Source organism: Capricornis sumatraensis, chromosome 9 (assembly GCF_032405125.1).
Source record: "Capricornis sumatraensis isolate serow.1 chromosome 9, serow.2, whole genome shotgun sequence".
Taxonomy (NCBI): domain Eukaryota; kingdom Metazoa; phylum Chordata; class Mammalia; order Artiodactyla; family Bovidae; genus Capricornis; species Capricornis sumatraensis.
In genome coordinates this window covers 23816707-23825845 of record NC_091077.1, presented here as the reverse complement: position 1 = coordinate 23825845, position 9139 = coordinate 23816707, and the positions used below count along the sequence as shown (strand labels likewise).

General features: G+C 40.1%; 1 pseudogene; it reads right to left on the bottom strand.

The window, feature by feature from the left end:
- Positions 1-5627: 5627 nt before the first annotated feature.
- On the bottom strand, positions 5628-6777 carry LOC138086217 (PR domain zinc finger protein 14 pseudogene; annotated as a pseudogene).
- Positions 6778-9139: the final 2362 nt, after the last annotated feature.

The following is a 9139-nucleotide window of genomic DNA, read 5'->3' as shown; positions in this document are numbered from 1 at the left end:
CTTGAGCACAATTAAAAGAATTAAACTTGTGATGTTGGTGAAGGAAGACCTGAGAATCCCTTTGATGACTAGCTGGACACACAGAGCAGTTGTTGCTTATGAAGAACTGAATTTGACTGAAGGAGTTGAGAGGTCAGAAAGTATTTACCTCAGCACCTGACGCAGAATAGGCACCCAAACTCTCATTCCTATAAAACAGCAGCAAGGAAGTTTACCTCCACAAAAACTCATCTCGAGTGAATGGATACAGAACTAGATTCTTCTGGTGTTTAGGCACTTCTTAAGTGGCAATTTATGTACTTTGAAAAGATCCATTATGTCAGAGTAGCTTATAGCCTGTAGAATTTAAAAAGGGTTACAAGCAATATCCTAAGAATACGTAGAAGATAAGAAGCACAGTTTTTATGAAACCAAATGTGCTACTGGAAACATTTTTTTAAGAGTATTAAAATTTTCTTCAAATTTACCCTCCAAAAGATATGAAAGTGAAAGTTTCTCAGTCATGTCAGACTCTTTGCGACTCCATAGACAATACAGTCCATGGAAGTCTTCAGGCTAGCATACTGGAAAGGGTAGCCTTTGCATTCTCCAGGAGATCTTTCCAACCCAGGGATCAATTGCAGGCAGATTCTTTACTAGCTGAGCCACCAGAGAAGCCCAACCTTCTAGTATTTCAAGATTAAGAAAATATACAAGGTCCTTCTTTTATCATTCCTGCAGTCCTTGGTGTACTTTTCATTCTTTTCATTCTGAAAAGTCATATTGAGAACCTTCTATGTACTAAAAGAAAGGCAGTTTGTAGAGAGGTGACTATGCCCACTCAGCAGCAGATAGCCCTGAGTCTAAACTCCAGGCCTTCCATTTACTAACCTCTTAAATAGAAATGCTAATAATAGTTGCCTGATAACGGTTGTTATGAGGGTTAATAAATGAGTGTATGGAAAGTACTTAGAATCTGGCATGTGACAAACACTGAATAAATGTTAACTATTATTAGTATTTTGTTATTAATTCACAAATTTTCCACAATTCAAGAATGTAAGAGCAAAGCAAAGAATCTTTGATTTTTAAGCAGGTACATACTTGAGTTTATCCACTGGAATTTCCTTCAAATGTAAGAGATTCAGGAATTGAGAGATTAGGTAAATCTTCTGCTTTTTAACTTACAAAATTTCGGCTTACAGAAAACAACTGGTTTTTATCAGGTGATGTCAATCCTTGATGCCATCAGTTTCAAGGCTTTTTTTTGTTTGTTTTTTGTCCCATCAAGAAAATTTACTGCTTTATCTGACAAAGATAATTTCTACCTTCTTGTAAGTTAGATCCTTTGAAACCGTCCCTCCCTGTCAAAGTGAGCAATCATCGTCCACCAAACTTGACAAGGGTAATGTGACCTATGACTGGCAAGGCAGCCAGTGTATTAGCTGAATGTTAAAAAAATAAATTAATAAAGGCTAAGTGATAGCATGTTAAAGAGCAGAGACATTACTTTGCCAACAAAGGTCTGTCTAGTCAAGACTATGGTTTTTCCAGTGGTCATGTATGGATGTGAGAGTTGGACTGCGAAGAAAGCTGAGCACTGAAGAATTGATGCTTTTGAACTGTGGTGTTGGAGAAGACTCTTGAGAGTCCCTTGGACTGCAAAGAGATACAACCAGTCCATTCTAAAGGAGATCAGTCCTGGGTGTTCATTGGAAGGACTGATGCTAAAGCTGAAACTCCAGTACTTTGGCCACCTCATGCGAAGAGTTGACTCATTGGAAGAGACCCTGATGCTGGGAGGGATTGGGGCAGGAGGAGAAGGGGACGACAGAGGATGAGATGGTTGGATGGCATCACCGACTTGGTGGACATGAGTTTGGGTAGACTCCGGGTGTTGGTGACGGACAGGGAGGCCTGGCGTGCTGCGATTCGTGGGGTCACATAGAGTCGGACATGACTGAGCGACTGACCTGAACTGAAGTGATCTTTTATGTGGGAGTTAATATATAAATAATGGATGATAAAGGTGTATTTTACTCAGATCAGAAGCTGACATCAGGTAAACCTGAGGCTGTCTGCAGTACGGCCTATAGTTCAACAACAAACTAACGCAAGAACACAAAAACCCCCAAACAATCTGATTTTAAAAGGGCAGAACTGAATAGACTTTTTTCTAAAGAAGAAATACAGTAGGCCAACAGATACATGAAAAGGTGCTCAACATTACTAATCATCAAGGAAATGCAAATCAAATCCACAGTGAGCTATCACCTCCCACTTGTTAGACTGGCACATTTATTATCACAAAAGCAAGAAATAAGTGCTCGGAGTATGTGGATGAAAATGGACTAACTCTGGTGCCCTCTTGGTGGGAATGCAGATTGGTGCAGACCATGGATAGCAATATAGAATATCCTCAAAAACTAACAATAGAACTAAATAACTAAATGGCAGTTCCACTTGTGGGTATATGTCAAAAGATTTGAAAACAGGATATCAAGCAAATACCTGCACTCCATTCTCATTGCGGTATTCTTATTCACAACCACCTGATGCTGTACAGTCCTCTGTGCTGTGTTACACAAGGAGTAATTTTCTACATTAACTATGCTTTTCACTGGGATGAAGTTTGGGGAAGATTAGCTCTCTTTCACCATCACAGTTTGTAATTTTATATTGCCATTACACAGAAGCCAACACGGCCTTTTAGGTTGGTAATTGGAGACAAGGATAAAATCTGTATGCCAGTTGCTAAGGAACATAAAATACTCAGATGATGCCTGGATTCAAAGTTCTGACTAATAAAAATTCTTGTCTTGGTTGTTAGGTAGCAGAGTTTGTAAAAGCAAAATTAATAGAGAACCAATAGTTTCAGGAGTTGAATTGTCAGAGAAATCTGAGGCAGGCATCCAAGGCCCTCTGATTGCTCAATACCTCTGCTGTTTTTTAGGCCATAAACCTGGCAGCAACAACATCTGGACTGCTGAACTGGCATGGTCAGCAGCAGTGGTAGTCTTTATAGTATACCTCTCTAGTGTCAGAAAGAGATATTTACAGTAAGCAGAGCAAGAGACAGCCAGTTAGGCAGAATAAGTAACTTGCACTACATCCAGAGTAGGAAACCTCTGCTTCTCGGGCCCATCTGGATATGATGTAGATCCTGGATCCAAATCACTACTACCAGGACCTATTCCTCCATTTCTAAATGAGAACTTCAGTCTTTCCTCCCATTGTGGTTTGAATTAATGGGATCCCAAGAAACCATTTCTGAATCTGTTCAATTAGAGATCCTGAATTTGGAACTGGGTAGAGGAACATGTGGAGGAGAAGGCAATGGCACCCCACTCCAGTACTCTTGCCTGGACAATCCCATGGACGGAGGAGCCTGGTAGGCTGAAGTCCATGGGGTCGCTAACAGTTGGACACGACTGAGCGACTTCACTTTCACCTTTCACTTTCATGCACTGGAGAAGGAAATGGCAACCCACTCCAGTGTTCTTGCCTGGAGAATCCCAGGGACAGGGGAGCCTGGTGGGCTGCCATCTCTGGGGTCACACAGAGTCGGACATGACTGAAGTGACTTAGCAGAGGAACATATGTTATTGGATACTAACTAGATACTACTGGATAGAGAAACTGGTTGTTACCCTTTGATGAGGGAATAACTGTACCTTCATTTATACATTGAAGTTAGTTGGGACATTTTTTAAATTGCAGGTGTGCCTGTAAGGTTCAAGGAGGAAAGAGAAATTGAAAAGACCCAATTTACACAGTTCAACATTTTCAGAAACAATCAGAACCCACACACAAATTAAGAAAATAGAATCAAAATCATAAGTATATCAGTTCTTTCTCATATCATACATCAGTGGAATTCAAATTTAAATTCCATTAGGGATTACAATGAAACTTGACCAACTGATTTTATTTTATTATTATTTTTTTTAGGTTCTTTTTAAAAAAATTATTTATTTATTTATTTTTATTTTACTTTACAATACTGTATTGATTTTGCCATACATTGACATGAATCTGCCACGGGTGTACATGAGTTCCCAATCTTGAACCCCTCCTCCCACCTCTCTCCCCATATCATCTCTCTGGGTCATCCCAGTGCACCAGCCCCAAGCATCCTGTATCCTGTATCAAACCTAGACTGGTGATTCATTTCTTACATGATAGTATACATGTTTCAATGCCATTCTCCCAAATCCTCCCACCCTCTCCCTCTCCCACAGAGTCCAAAAGTCTGTTCTATACATTTGTGTCTCTTTTACTGTCTCGCATACAGGGTTATCCTTACCATCTTTCTAAATTCCATATATATGTGTTATTATACTGTATTGGTGTTTTTCTTTCTGGCTTACTTCACTCTGTATAATTGGCTCCAGTTTCATCCAACTGATTTTAAAAAAGAAAATAGTAAACTGTGTAAGAATGCCAAATTTTTCTCCATTAAAATAGTTAATAGCTTTATTTGAATATTGACATATGATAAATTGCAAATTTTAAGTGCATATTTTGATACATTCTGACATAGGTACATACCTGTGATTTAACCACCATCAAGAAGATGAACATATTCATCATCCACAAAGGTTTCTTCCTTTCTAAGGTTTTGTCTCCCTCCCAAACCTCCCTACCCCTTGGTAAGTATAGATTTCTATTGATAAGTTGATTATTGTTTTTAGTACTTTAGAGATGTTGCTCCACTATGACCAGGTTCATATTGCTTCTGATAAGAAATATTTTGTCATCCTTATCTCTATTCGTTTGTATGTAATGTGTCTTTTTTCTCTGGCTGCTTTTAATATTTTTGCCTTTATCACTGGTTTTGAGCAGTTTGATCATGATGTGCTTTGGTGCAGTTTTTAAAATGTTTCTTTTGCCTTTGTAAAACTTCATGCTGTGCACTATACTTTTCACCAAATTAGTAAAAAATTGAGCCATTATTCTTTATATGTTTTTTCTGTACCCCTTGTTTCTTCTCTGCTTCTGGGACTTTAATCACACATATATTAGGTTGCTGGAAGTTGTCACATAGCTCGCTAATTCTCATCATTATTTTAGACTTTCCGCTCTCTTTTCCATATTCTATAATCCCTGTTGCTGTGTCTTCAAGTTCATCAATTATTTGTGCTGAAATATCCAGTCAGCCATCAATCCCATCCAGAGGATTTTTCATTTCTGACATAATAATTTTAAGCTCTAGGATTTTGGTTTGGAGTTTTTTTGGATCTTTTTTTATATTTTCCATGTCTCTATTCAACATGCTCAGTTTTTTATTTAACTTATTAACCATGTGGAATATAGTTATGGCAACCAACTTAATATCACTGTTAATTTTAATATCTGTGTTTTTATTTGCTTTTTTTTTTTTTTTTAAGGCAGAGGTGGCATCCATGTGTTTCACTTTTGTTCTCTGTAAGCGGGTGAAGGGATACAAGAAAAAGTATCCTGGTGAACAGAAGTAGGTTCAGCAGCTTCGGAGAGATGAGGACATCTTCCTCCATCTGGGCGATGGCCATCTGGTTAGACACGCCCTCAGTTTTGTGTTCTGCGTTAGAGTTGGGAGGGAGAAGTTCCAAGGCAAGTGGAGAAGCAGCAGGAAGGTGCTGTGTTGGGGAAAGAGCCCAGTCCATCCACTAAGAGGGCCTCACTGGGTACAGCAAAAATATGTCATCACCCTTAGAGGACCCGGATGCCCGCTTCCCCTGCTTTACAACCTGTAGGCTCACCGGAATATCCAAAGACTTCTTGTAGCAATCTCCATACCACAGGAGGAGCTCTTGGTTCTGGTAGGTCTCCTTACAGCTTTCATAAAAGATCTGCCCTTGACATAGTGTGGCCACAAGGTTCTGCTCCAGTGGGAAATGGGCACAGCTGACATAGGATGTCCAGTTCCCTGTACCTCCTTTTCCATAAGTAAAGTGGCTCAAATGACCGTCTTCAAAGGTCTCCCATGTATTAAGGAATTGTGCATCTTGACTTCGCTGGTGTTGACCACTTTATGCTGAAAGGTTCCAAACCTGATTCCTTTGGCCCCAAAGCTACTATAGAATACCCCCAAATCTGTGACTTCACCAAACTTCCATCTGCTGGAGGTGGAAGGGAGTCATTATTCTGAGGAAGAAAATCAGACCCGGAGCTGTCGGTGGGGATCAGGAGGCTGGAAATTGCATGGTGCAAGTGGGCCGAAAGCTGCGGGCTGGGGATGGCCCATTATAGAACTAGGTGCAGGTCTTCCTGGGTGAGGTGGTAGCGGTGAGATGCTTTCCCCTCGGTTCACGAGTTTGGGGCTGGAGAATTCCATGAACAGAGGAGCCTGGTGGGCTACAGTCCATGCTATCACAAAGCTAGACACAAGGACTGAGCAGCTAACAGTTTGACTTTCCAGAGCTCACTGGGGGACTCAGGTCTGTCCCAAGTCTTCGCTGGTGGTGACTGCCATTCTGGAAGTATGCCACCTGCTTGGGGAGGTGGGGAATTGGGTACCAAGTCGGCAGCTTGCTGTACCAGGGCAGGTCATAGAGTGGCTCCCTTGGCAAGGCCGGGCCAGTGCGCACAGCAAGGGAGGTGCTGTCCAGAAGCCTGTGTGGGCAGGGCCTGCAACTGCTGGAAGGGTTGGAAACCCTCCTCTTTGGGGGTCAGGGCGTTCCTGTAGTGGCCATAGTTGGGGGTGGAGGGTAAAGGTGCATAGTAGGCAGGTAGGTGTTGGGAGCTGCTCTGGAGCCAGTCAGGCAGGAAGCACCCCTTGTCCTAGGGTCCAGCCTCCCCTGGTGGCCACAGGGCCATCCCAGGCCATCCCAGCATGGCGAGTCCCTGCCCGGAAGGCTCGCCACCTCTGGTGTGCTGGGCTTTTCAGACCTTCTTGCTTGCCTTTGATTGGTGTTATTTCCCCCCTAATTTGGGGTTGTCTTTTCCTGGATTTTCCCAATGTCAAACATTGTGAATTTTGCCTTAAATGCTGGACATTTTTGCGTTGATAACGTGTATGACTGACCTTTGTTCTGAGATGAAATTAAGTTACTTGGAATAGTTCCTCCTTTTGAGACTTGCTAGTAACAGAGTAGCGTTTGGGCTAACTATAGCCACTCAGTTCCCATTTCCAGCATCTCAGGTCAGGAAATCGTCCAGGCTCTGCCTGGGTTTTCCCTCCCTGTTCTGTTGCCTGGAACATTCAAGGTCATAAAGCTGTGACAGTTGTAAGCCTAAATTCATTTCCTTTCTCTCAGTGATCATTTTCCTTTTTCAATGTCTTGAAGACTATTGTTTGTGTATTTTGTCCAGTGTTTCTTCTGGGAGAGTAAATCCAGTCTCTGTTCTGCTGCTGCTGCTAAGTCGCTTCAGTCATGTCCGACTCTGTACGACCCCATAGACGGCAGCCCACCAGGCTCCCCCATCCCTGTTCTAGCTTAGTTTAAAGTAGAAAGCAACTGAGATGTTTTAGAGCAAAATGTTTGAGAGAATTTGCTCTAATATAAAATAATTAAAGCACTGGTTATTTGGTACAGATGTAAAAAACTGATCACTTTGACAGAAAGTGACCTATCTATATGGAAAGTTAGTTATAAAAAAAATTTTAACTCTTTTGAATTGACAGAGAACCTTTAAGCTACCTAAAGGTAGTGCTGGAAATTCTGATAAATATTTGGCAAAACCACAGTTAAAGATCTTCTTCACTTGAGTTGTAAAAATAAATTCTAGTTGGATTAAAGTTCTGAAACATAAAATTATTACTTTTAAAGAAAATAAATCAAAATGATCTGGGGACTCTGAGTTATGGAAGCTCTCTGTAAACCAACATTAGAAGCCATAAAGTTAAGTTGGTAAATTTGACTGTATAACATTTTTTAAGTCTGTACAACCAATACACTCCACTATAAGCAGTGTTAGAAAGCAAGTGACAGACGAAAAAGAATATACAAACAGCGAACACTAGATTAATAGTAAAATATGTAAATAGATAGCCAAATAATGAAAATCACAGGCTAATGGAAAACAGGGAAGAAAATATAAACACAATTTATACAATTTCTTGTTATATACCCAGTTTTAATATTATACTTCAGAAGAAGGAATAAACGAGTATTTTCTTTGCAGTATTGTTTATTACTGTAAAATTGGAAGCAGCCTATATTTCCATTAGTGGGAAAATAAACTGCAAATAGATTATGGTATACACAGCCCTGACATACTATATATCAGGTTTGAAAATGACATGGCAAACTCTCCAAGGGACTTATTGTGGTGGGTGAGAGGGAGAAGGATGGAAGCAATTTTTATATTACATGAAGTGTGACTTTTCTGTGAAAAACACAAAGATATGCATGCGTACATCAACATTGTATGTTTCTCTAAAAACTTAAGTGTGTATGTGTATTTAAAGAAGAAAAAAAGAGCCCATAGATATAATCTGATAAACTGGAATAAAGCAGGGATTGCGTGTGGTAGTTGAGGTAGGTTTTTACTTGGATCTATTTCACCTCCTAACACTGAGAGTGCATTCTTTGTTCCTTGTAATAATCGTGTAAATAATGCTGAACAAACACTTAAGTGAATTGTATATTTGGAGGGAAGTATGTATATGGCAGTTGGTGTGTGCATGCAAGGGGGCCGGTCAGTGGGATGCAGTGGGCACCTGCTGTTCCTGTAGCACAGTATCCCTTCTTCCTTTTCCAGTTTATAGGGTCTTTTAGTTCCCTTCTTGTTTTGTTTTGTTTTGTTTTGCTTAAACTAGTTGAAATTGAGTTTGTATCACTTGCAACTGAACAAATTCTTAATTTTCTCACAAGGGCATTTTTTTGTTCTGTTGTTCATTTTGTTTTAAAAAGTACATAAAAACAGCATGTTACTGTATAAACTCCTGCTTCTCTTCAAGAAATGAGTCACTAACCATGTATGGGGCATAATTTTAATATCATGGAATTAGAGGGTAGATTGGGAAAGGAATAGTGCTTGGGAAATTTGCTTTTAGAAATGTATTCATGATTAAATAAGAAGATTTTGTTTCTATATTACGTGGGTGAGGCTACAGATCTGAGCTATGTGGAGTTAAAATGATATACTAATAAATTTAAAGGTGTTAGGTAGTTAGAATAGGAAAAAGGAGTCCAAAATGGTGGTGACTAAAAGACAAAGAAGGGAGAAGCCTGCA